General features: G+C 49.2%; 1 pseudogene; it reads left to right on the top strand.

The window, feature by feature from the left end:
• Positions 1–2876: 2876 nt before the first annotated feature.
• Positions 2877–10743, top strand: LOC149369798 (uncharacterized; annotated as a pseudogene).
• Positions 10744–11055: the final 312 nt, after the last annotated feature.

Raw genomic sequence — 11055 nt, 5'->3', positions numbered from 1 at the left:
AAATAGATATGTGCCAATTAGTGAGAAAGTAATTACAGTAACATTTTGTAGGTGAACTGCTGTGTGGAAGAGTTCAAATAAGAATGGGGAACATGTGTTGAGACAATTGTGATAAATGTGTGAACAGGAATGAAGAACAGTGACCATGTGTGTGAAGTGAAACCGCTTCAGGGAGTCGTAAGCACTGTCGCGTCGTAACAATGAATGCTGGGCTTAAGTGTCCCCCTACTTTTTTGGGGAGCGAGACAAGTTGCCATGCCCTTAGGTGTTGCAAATTGCCTAAAGGCAGTGAGATGTCTTTTACACGTACAGTGAAAAGTTTGTGGAAGCAAGTATTAGAAAAATAATTTATTTTCATCACTGACCTTCATGCATCCTAGAATTCATTATGCAGCCTAACTGCGAATCATTACCTAGCGCAACATTACATATTGACGAATGTCTCGCGTGCAAACATAAGAATTTTTTCGGGGCAGACCCGTCTTTCATAAACGTTTGACAGTGGTGTACATACACATTACGTTTGCCTAGTTTTCAAACTGAACTAGCTAGCAGTCGCCTTTGCTAAACAGAAAAATGGCAGCACGTACAGTGATATTGTAACGTGGCGGCAAGCCGAAGAAAGAGGCGTGGTGAACCATGAACGAGAGATGATTTAATGGCCGCTGGCGTAGCGCGAGCGCTCCGTCCCGCGCCACTGCCAGCTTCGTCTTCGTCACACTACCCGGGGCCTCCGAGCGATCGTCCCGATCGGTGACGAACAGACGGCGAAATGGCGATGGTCTTGAGTGTGGGGTTGAACAGTATGTAGAAGATGGTGCAGTGCTGGCCGCCACAGCGGATGAGAAAGATGAGAGAATGAGTCCCGGTCCACGAAGCATCCGGGCCGGAGTGTGCCAGGAGCTGACGGCCGAGGTCCGTGGACGCACCGGACGGCAGGGGCAGGGGGGCGGTGTCTTCACGTGTGGGTCTTGGGTCGGTGGGGTCTCGGGTCGGTGGGGTCTTGGGTCGTCGTGTCTTGTGGTCCGGGCGGGGGACGGGGCTGGGGTGAGCGGCGAGGTCGGTGCAGGTCCGGCGGGCTGGGGCACGGCCGGGCGGCGTGGACCAGGCACTCACGGCCGACGTCCACGGCAGGCGCAGGACACCGAAGCTCCGGGACAGGATGGCGATGAAGGGACCACAGCACCTCACACCAAATGTAACGTGGCGGCCAGCCGAAAAATGAGGCGTGGTGAACCATGAACCAGAGATGATTTAATGGCCGCTGGCCTAGCGCGAGCGCTCCGTCCCGCGCCACTGCCAGCTTCGTCTTCGTCACAATATGATCCAGTCAAACTAAGGTTGCAGAGTGTAAACAGGTTGTCTAGGATTTTTCTTAAAATGACCAAACAGCACCCCCAATTTATATAAAAAAACGTGCACGGGGACAAGTCAGTTAAACTTAGGAGGGTAGATGTGTAGGCCTGTAGTCAGTTAAAATGGGATCTAACAGAGTTTCACTAGGAGCACAGGTGGGCAGTGATCTTCCAATGCATGCATTCAAGGTGGATAGCCCAGCAAAGAAAAAGAACCAAGACCACGAACCCTGGAAAGAGAAGAAAACCCCGTACCTGGGAAGACCACCTTAGTAACCCCAAAAGAAGAATAAAGTTTACTACTACTACTATTACTATGATCCATTTCCAGATGAATTTTTGAACTGCATCATTCCCTTCTAGCTACAAAATGGCATTTGGAGCTTTATTATTAATACACAAATTACGTCCAGCTTCATGTACTTCCAGTTACCTTCAACTGAATTAATGTACAATTGTAGGTTTTCGTCAGGGGTACCATTTCAGCTAGAAGATGGGAATGGGTATACGTGTCAAACGCTGACCACGCCTTGCATTTGCAGCTGGGAAAAGTCAATGAGACAATTACATGACTTTTCCTTCTGGAAAAATAGTTCACTGCTGTATAACTATAAGCAGCATGCGAAAGAAGCTGTCGAAAGCAAGCACACAGAGGAAACCAAGTGCTATCAGGCAAAGCATGTTGCGATCCTTTTACACAAACAGTGCCACACAAGACGTGTTGCACTCTGAATAAGAGATGTTGTAAATGACTAGAAAAACAGCGACCATGCTGTATGTTGAGCATGTTGTGGACTGCTGGCTCTCAACAAACACCAAAGCAAACAGAAAAGCACTGATGAAAGCATGTCCAGTCAACACTCTGGTGCTAGAAGGAAAACACTTTGGTGCCTTCCTGTCTTTCACTGAACTTAAGCACCAAATAACATGTGCGCTCTGTACAAGTAGAACACATAGGGAGGCACCACACGAACGAACGGCACTTCTTCACAATCACCAAAGCATGTGTTGAAGCACGCACTCAGCAAGTTGGCAACGGTAGGCTGAATGCACTTGACTCACAAAGAATTACAGCAACGGACAACTGATTTCTACTGTCGTGGATACCACCAATACGGTCCTATTTAAAGAAGAGCACCAAAATGATGAAGCCTTCACCAGCTTCCTAGCAGTATGCTATCTAACTTGAAGCAGACAAATGTACGCTGATTACTTGTAGCATAGTTACACGTGACAACCACGGCAGTGAGTGCAATTCCCGCACGCAGCTGCTGATCATGCACTTCCTGTCTGTCAGGTAGAATCCAAATGGTGCTGTGTCCTCCTCCTTGTCGGAGATGTTGGTGCTCCTGCTATTATCACCACTTGCCAGTGGTGTCATGGTCCTGGAGCGGAGTGTGGATAAATATGGTGGGTTGCACAATGCAAGCTGTGCTGACCTTCGTAGAGAACTCTTGACCATGCCGTACCACGACCATGACACCTTTGCAGACACCTCATGTAATCGTTCAGGAGCCCGGTATGACCACCCAGCTGGGTAACCAGCCCAGCCGAGAGGCGAGCGAACATGAATCTGGCATCATGGCTCCCGAGCACATGAGACCCCATGGTGAGAGTGGTCCGCCACATCTGCATAAGATGCACACCATCTCCTGCACGTTAATCAACGCTCTGCACTGAAATCTCCAAACGAGCTACACATTGCGTTTCCAAATCTGTGAAATTGTTGAAGCCCCAAGTTCAACTCTAGTTTAATTTTACGTACAAATGTAAAATACGCTCACTGCAAAATCAATCATTAGTATCAAAACGAACTGTTGCCATATAGCTAGAGGTATTTGATGGCAGATTTCTGAAACTGATGGACACAAAAAATTATAGGACTCGTTTTATACTCAAGAAAACCACTACAGAATGCACTGCAAGGAAGGGAACAAGTTTATCTGTTTATGACCACCTTGATTATTTTAGTATATGCGCACTTCTGCAATTTGCACCAATCGAAATGAGGCTACCTTGATATTGTACACACACAGCCACAGACACACACAAAGCCACAGACCTGCAATGCGTGCCACCCACATCTATCTCCGCAGTCACCTGAAAATACAGACGTGATTAATTTACATTATTTTCATATGTGGTTCTATTTACACTGTTCGTCCTTGATCAATAAACTATATATAAATGCAATCCAATATCATTAGCGATATGCAATCTTACTGCAGGCAAACATGTTATCCCTTCATGCCTGCGACAACACACGGGCTCACCAGTTTGATGATTTCCACGCGGGCAGCACATGGAGTTTAGTCACAAATGAGTCATGAATGGTTCCCGAACAGACTTCTTGCGAGCTGGAACCTTTAGCGGCAGGAAAAGCACGCCTGCAAATAAAACGCAGAAGACGCATATATATTTGTTTTCCGCATGCCCTTAGAAAAATAGTTTTTTTCACCCTCCTACGGTCATTTCCATGTGACTGCTGTGTAACTGAGGATGTAAAACTTTCGACGAAAATTTCAGCTCGAATAGGGAAATCACTTTTGTTTGCTTCATTAATAATCCGTAAGCCAGGTTATAGTATTCTTTTAGGGTTTCACGCAATTTTTTTCCACAGCTAAGGAAACAGCAGCGCCTTCCAGCTCATATCACCTAGGCTGCCTTTCACATTCAGCAACACCAAAAACAAAGAAATCGAGCAACGTACTAGCATGCTGGGCTTTGTTTTTCCAAATTGGCGCTGTGCGCAAAAACTGAAACACAATATGATGCAAAAAGCAGCGCGAAATGCAGAATACAAATTTCGGATTCGCAGCATGCATCCTGCACATACTCCTATGCTTGTTTTAAAGTCATTTCCAGCCTGCATGCAAAAGGAATGAGAATGACGCTACACACACAAGGATGTCTCGTCGGGAAGCCCAACACATTCCTGGAGTTTGTTGCTCGGCCGCACGAAACCTGTCGTGTCATCCACTCATCACACGCGCAAAGCCCATCCGTTCAGGGTCGTTCACTGCTGGCGATTGCCCCTCAGAGCTCGCCAGTTCGGCACAGCTTCTCGCCGCCATGCATCCTTGCATAGCCACCACACCATATGCCTCCTTAGGTGATTGCACAGACTAGCTGTCCAATCAGAGACAACTCGAAAGAATCGTCGTGACCTCGCAAGTCGCTCACCTTTCCCACTTCTAGGGTTTAACAAACGACGAATAAATGCAACGAGCAGCAAATCGCAGCGCCAGCACCGCTATTGAGGCAATTTCCGGGCTCCACTAACCGCACAGACCGATGATTTCTCACTGCGAACGAAGTGTTTGCAACGGGAGAGCAGTTAGCGCCCCTATGCGGCTGTACACTTAAGCCTTCACAATTAACGCTCCCAAGGGTTGCTTATTTCAGATGTGCCGTTATAACGCCATATCATTGCATTGTGCAATGAAAACAAGACAATTGTAAGCCTAGTTTTGGCTTGAAATAAGTACCTGTTAAAATGCTGCTACCTAACGTCGTATAAACGAATTTCATTTACCCATTTGCATGATTCGGGTACCTTTCGCTGGGCGAAATTATGGCGGGGAATTTCAGCCATTTTAATGTAAAGAATGTAAACGTGACCAAACGTCAATCTCACATCACTCCAAAATGTGTGCGTATCACGTGCTTCACGTGACATTGATCCAACCAGTCAGATTTTAGGAAGTAGCCATTTTCGGTGCGCAGCTATTTTCCCCAAACTGGCAAGTGAAGCGCAAGTGTTCTTTTACGGACCATTTATAGCTTTTCCCTTCACAATTACATATATGTACCAGCCGGGAACAAAGAATAGCGCTGCAAAAATACATTTTCAATGCCACGTGAAATCGACGTCAACGCGAAATGGGCTTCTGTAACTGACGCTGATTGACACACCCATTGACGATGATTGACACTTCTGACAAACGATCAGAGAGGCAATGCGAATGTGAATATAGAAAATCGGGCCCCAGATGCGTGAAGGCATTGACGATGACGCCGCGACTGACGCTAGGCCAAAGGAGAACCATCATGGAGATCGGATGGACAATGTCCCAAAGAGCTGCAGCTCAAGCTATAAGGCGCCCTTTAGCCACTGTCAACAGAGTACTGCAGGCATTCTACAAACAAGGCCGACTCAAGGATGCTCCGCGTGGCCGGCCATCAAGAGCGACGACAGAAGAAGAAGACAGACTTGTCGCAGGAGCAGCAGATGATCCGTTCTTAAGCGCCCCGGAGCTTCGTGACATGTTCGCTCTGAATGCATCCGCTCAGACAATCAGGAACAGACTTCATGCAGCGGGTGTGAAAGGTAGAATAGCTTCGCAGAAAACGCGACTTCGACAGTCGGATCGGGTCATGCGCCTGGAACTTGCATCAGTGGCGGAGGACTGGCCACCATAAAACTGGGGGGCAGTGGCGTTCAGCGATGATGCCACCTTCTGCACACGCTGGGACCAACAGAAGCGGGTGTGGCGGGAGGGAAATGCACCGTAGGATTGTAGTGTGTTTCAATGCGCTTGCAGGCTAGGGAATATACAAAGCGATTTCTTTTAACTTGTCCAATTTATACTTTAAAACCAGTGAAAGCTGGTGGGTGCAGTCTGAGTTGTTATACTGTATAGGACAGTGGACATTATGTAGGAAATAGAGATGAAAGACGGATCAATAACGTAAATACTAATTTTACTTTCAAATTCAGAGTGAAACGATAAATTGGAAAAATTGAAGATTGTGAATCTATACTACAAGCTCAATTTTTACGTTTTCGGAATCGACAGTGGTATTGAAATAGACAACGTCAAAATCGCGCTTTTAATTGTTCGTTAGGTACCTTTTTGCATTGTACACTCGCAAAAATGTATTCTTAAGCTTAAATAGTGCGCGTATTTTGTGATATAAAATGCAGTAGACTGATTTCGGGTATTGTACTGTGCGTTGCGTCACCATATTGAAATCTACAAAGCTGGAAAGCCAGCTTAACGAGCTCGCGGACGGACGCTTTGATGCTGCGTAGTTCTCTCCTCGTCTCCTGTCCTTCACTGCTACCACATCAGGTATCCTTACGTCTAATGACAATTTCATTCCTGTAATAACGCCCGATTTCGCTATATGCAGGGACGAAGACAAAAAATCTCCCCCTCCCGTAACCGAGTGTAGAGTAAGCATGAAATGTTTACGGTCATTAGGTAGGCAGCCGCGAACCGTGGTGGCCTTGTCGCTTTCGGGAGCGGCCGCATAATCATGGCGTTGTCTGCAGGGGCGAGCAGTCTTCTGCTGTGCCGTATCAGTCGCAAAGCGATCGCCTTCCGCGGGACGCTTCCTATCCCTGTTTTCATCAGGCTCCATTGCTCGGCTTAAGCAGCTGTGACGGTGGCGGCAATGAAATGAAGGACGATTCAGGAGCGTACGCGGGCACGACGAGACGCAGGCCTGACAAGAATGTATCTGCAGCGTGTCTGAACACTCCGCGAGCGTGTATACATCTGCCTGCCAAAGGGGGAAACGTCATGATCTGAAGGCCCAGCGGCCGGTCTTTTACATGCGTGAGTGTGGGACCGCAGCGCCATCCTTGGGGACGGCGCGGAAGCGCGGCCCTCTCTCTTAGAAAGTCTCGTTAAATCTCGTACGTTACCCGGATGCTCTCGTTTCAGTGCCCGAATGAGTGGAAATCAGTGCCCGGATGTTGGCTCTCGGTCTCGGCGTGATGTCACCACACTGCCGACAACGGGATCTAAAAGCATTTCATGCTATATAATACACTTGAAGTGTGCGTAACAGCGGCCGTGTTTCAGTCAGCGTGTGGGGAGCCATCAGCTACAATGGAATAGGACCCCTGTACCATATTCCTGGACGTATGACGTCCGAAGTCTACGCGGAGGTGGTAGAAATGTTCCTCTTGCCTTATGTGCTTGATGGGCCGTTTCCGGATGGGCTGTATCACTTTCAGTAAGATGGAGCGCCTATGCACACAGCCAAGGCTGCCCGAGACCTTCTTCAAAGCCTTTGCGTTACGACTATGCTATGGCCTGCGAGAAGCCCCGACCTAAACGTTATAGAAAACGTGTGGGGACAGTTAAAAAAAGCCTATATAAAAAATCGGGGCTCACTAATAGCAACCCAGATCAGCTGCGGCAAGCCATAGAAAAGGAGCGGGGACGCCCCCGCAATGACGGCGCTCTCCTCGACTCCCTCTATGAATCACTCCCGAGGAGAATCGAGAGCCTGAAGAAGTCTGGGGGAGCCCCAACCCGCTACTAGTTTGTCTCCTCCACCCCCCCCCCCCCCCCGCTTCTAAACCTGTGGAAAAAAATAAAACAACGGGAAATGAGAAGCCAGAGATCTGTTGTAATTTTTATTACGCAAAAAAAACATAGCAATGAAAATGAACCCGCCGCTTATGCTGACTTCACGGCACCTTCAACATTAATTTGCCTTCCTGCAGTTGCCGAAGAACGCAAATTTCCAAACCTCGCTCCCTCATCTCAGGCTCGCCGCCGCGATCACGATGCAGTACACCGGCGCGTATGTGATGCGGTGAATTGCTCCTTACCAGAGCTTTGCAAGTGCACAAAAAGAAAGAAAAAAAAGAAGCCAGTGGCGTGCGCTCCGCCGCGTATGTCCTTTCGCAGACGATAGCGCAAATCAGCGCTACTGGGGCGCGATTACGAGTTCTTGTCTCAATTTTGAGACTCGGACGTCAAAATGACGACACCGCGAGTCGTTGACCGCGGAATCAACCAATCAGCAGCGAGGTTGTGGTGTCTAATAATAGGGTTCCACCCAGGAAGCATTTAGTTGCGCAATAAGGGACCGTATACTAAAGTCGCTTTTGCTGCCGCGAGGGTGCGCTGACGGCGGAAAAGCGTGAACACGGCGGCCTGCTAGAAACAGCTGATTGCTCGAGTACATGGAGGAGTAGTTCGTTTTTTTGCGTGTAGTTTAAAATCAAAACACTTTGCGGATGTTTGTAGTGCGCAGAAAAATCTGATTGAAGACAGAGAATGATATGAGTACGCAGAGATGAAGTAACAAGCAGTGCTGGGTTCGAAAATCGGTGAAGACAATGGTAAGTGTGTTCTTTTTCGGTGCTTACTATCGATGGCAAAAATGGCCCAAAGATGCTCTTAGGGAGACGTGTGTGATCTGCGGTTGTGCTTTTTTTGTTTGGGAAGTACAAGACGACCGTGCAGCGTGAAGTGTGGGGCAAAATAATGTTGTATGGCCGTATGATCGTCTCCTGTGTGAACCCATGTCATCGATAGCGCACGTCTATGCTTTGTTAACCCAAGTTGTACATTCCCCATTATTTCCCTATTTCATTCCCTGAGCGACATCGAAACAAAGAGACACAGGGAATTAGCATGATCAACAGTTAGCATTCGGAATGGCGTCGGCTAAGTCAGTCCGGGTGTCCCGCGCACAGTACCTCTTCATGCTGGAGTTCTTGGAGAAGCACCCGGCTCTGGCACCGCTTCTGCGGTTCCGCGAAATCCTAATTTATTATTGCGACAGCCACCGTCTCTACCCGGCACCTGCCAAGGGGCTGAGTAAGGCGGAGGAGCGAACTCTGCGGCGCCTGCAGACAGGAACCCTTCTCTGTCCTGCAATAGCAAAACACTTCGATCCGAACACAGATGGGCGCTGCCCGCACTGTGGAGAGATCTGCGATATCTTTCACATGGTGTGGGCATGTACTCAGAATCCTCACCTTCCCCCCTCCCCCACCCCCACCCGAGAGGCATGGGAGACTGCCCTCCTCAACTGCTCCACACTGGAGTCCCAAAGGGCTCTGGTCAAGCGGGCGCGAGACGGGGCCTCGTCATGCGGTGTCCCGGACTAAGGATACCGACCATGCAGCAGGGTTATTTATTTATTTTTTTTTAACCCTCAAGCTCTCTTTGATTAAAGTTTTTCACCACCACCACCACCACAGCCGGCGTCACCCCTGCCGCAATTTACACGGCGGCTCGCAAGCGCGAGTTGTGGCGCGAGCTTGCAGACCGCCTAAACGAGATGGGCCCGGCCGTTAAGGCTGTGCCCCTCTGGCGCCACACTTGGCAGGTGTGGGCCAGCCGCTGTAAGAAGGAGGAGGCAGAATTTTTGGCCGCGGGAAGGTGAGCGTGTCAACATCGGTCTGTCGAATGGTCCTTGAACATGCCTCTCCACATCCTATCGCAGGGGCACTGGAGGCGGCAGGCTGCCGGGGATGTCAGGCCGGGTTTTAAAGCTGCGGTCGCCGGTGAGCGCGCAAGGCGTGGCGCCGCCCATGTTCACAACCTCCCAGGCATGTGATAAGCCGCGGTGGCGTTACAGACAGTTTCGTGTTTGCTGATAATGAAGGGTTCTTGTGTGAACCTCAGAGCCATGTACTCTGAGCAATGCGCCCACAGAATGAACTTCGAGACACTCGTGCATGAACGTGCGGCGCTGTGCGTCTTGCAGTACCAGCCCCGCGTGTGTGTCGGGGAGGTGGCTGGAACGAGCGCCCTGCAGCAGGCATAGGCGCGCTCACCAGCTGGTAGGTGAATTTTTAACCATTTGATATGAATGCCTAAACTGCTGGAGGTAGCAAATGCAACCTCAAGTTACGTACCTTGTATTTTCTTGCCCTTTTGCTAGTGCTGTTTTTTTGTCTTGTGACTCAGTACTGAGTAACCGTGCACTTTACCCCAATACAATACAGTGTGCTGAAACTGTCCACTAAGCAATGGTGTCTTGTGGAATGACTTTGGACAGACAGCCCCCCTCCCCCCAGATGAGGAGGAGCTGGAGGAGCTGCTGGAGGTGACACTGGAGGAGGAGGAAGCGTCACCTGAGAAGGAGGAGCAGCAGCAGCAGCCTCGTGCCACAGCCTGTGAGTTGGTCTGCCAATATCAGGCCCCACATTATCCATTTTGCAAGCTGCTTGAAAATAATACCATTTGCAGGAGCACACTACCAGTGTCGTTTTACAATAGCCACACAGGTCTCTTTCATATTCACCATTGGTACGCTGTGCAAGTTTTTTCCCCTCACAGAGGGCACTGTGATGCCTGTGATGGTTAGGCGAATGTGCACATTGAGTACAATGAGACAATGCTGCTTTGTCGTACCGCTGATTATGACAACTTTTATCCCCAGCATGCATGTCAATAGTCTGCTCAGACATTGCACCAAACAGTCAGATTATTGCGCATCCTGCTGTATTATATAACAAGTGTATATTCAGTCACTTTTCCCCCTGACAGCTACGCAGCAGCAGCCAGCAAAAGCACCGGGCCACCCCACGCGGCGCAGCCTAATGCGGGCGGAGGAGGTGCGCCAGCTGCTGTACGAGACCAAGCGCACTGGGGACCTTCTCGTGGGCCACACCAGGCAGCAAGGGTAATATCAGGAGCGCCGCGTGGAGGTATGTGCAGACAGCAAGCGCTCTGTACATTTCGTAAAAGAGAAGCAGCTGCATGCAGCATATTGTAGCTACAGTCACTGTTCAAAACCTTTGCTTAACCTTTGTATGACCGCCTGTTGAGTAACATGGTCCCTATTTCACTAGGGCATCCTTAATGTGAAACGAGCACTCTGTGACCGTTAAGTGTGTAATCGAAGATCCTTTTATGTGCAGCAACAACTTTAGACCATTGACTGCGGGCGCAGCCTCACCGCGGCAGTGCATGACCTGACTACTGCTGTGCATACCAGT

This window comes from Amblyomma mixtum, chromosome 1, assembly GCF_055824585.1.
Source record: "Amblyomma mixtum isolate Tamu chromosome 1, ASM5582458v1, whole genome shotgun sequence".
NCBI classification, from domain to species: Eukaryota; Metazoa; Arthropoda; class Arachnida; order Ixodida; family Ixodidae; genus Amblyomma; species Amblyomma mixtum.
Note: the sequence above shows the minus strand (reverse complement) of the source record. Positions and strands in the feature narration are given on the sequence as shown.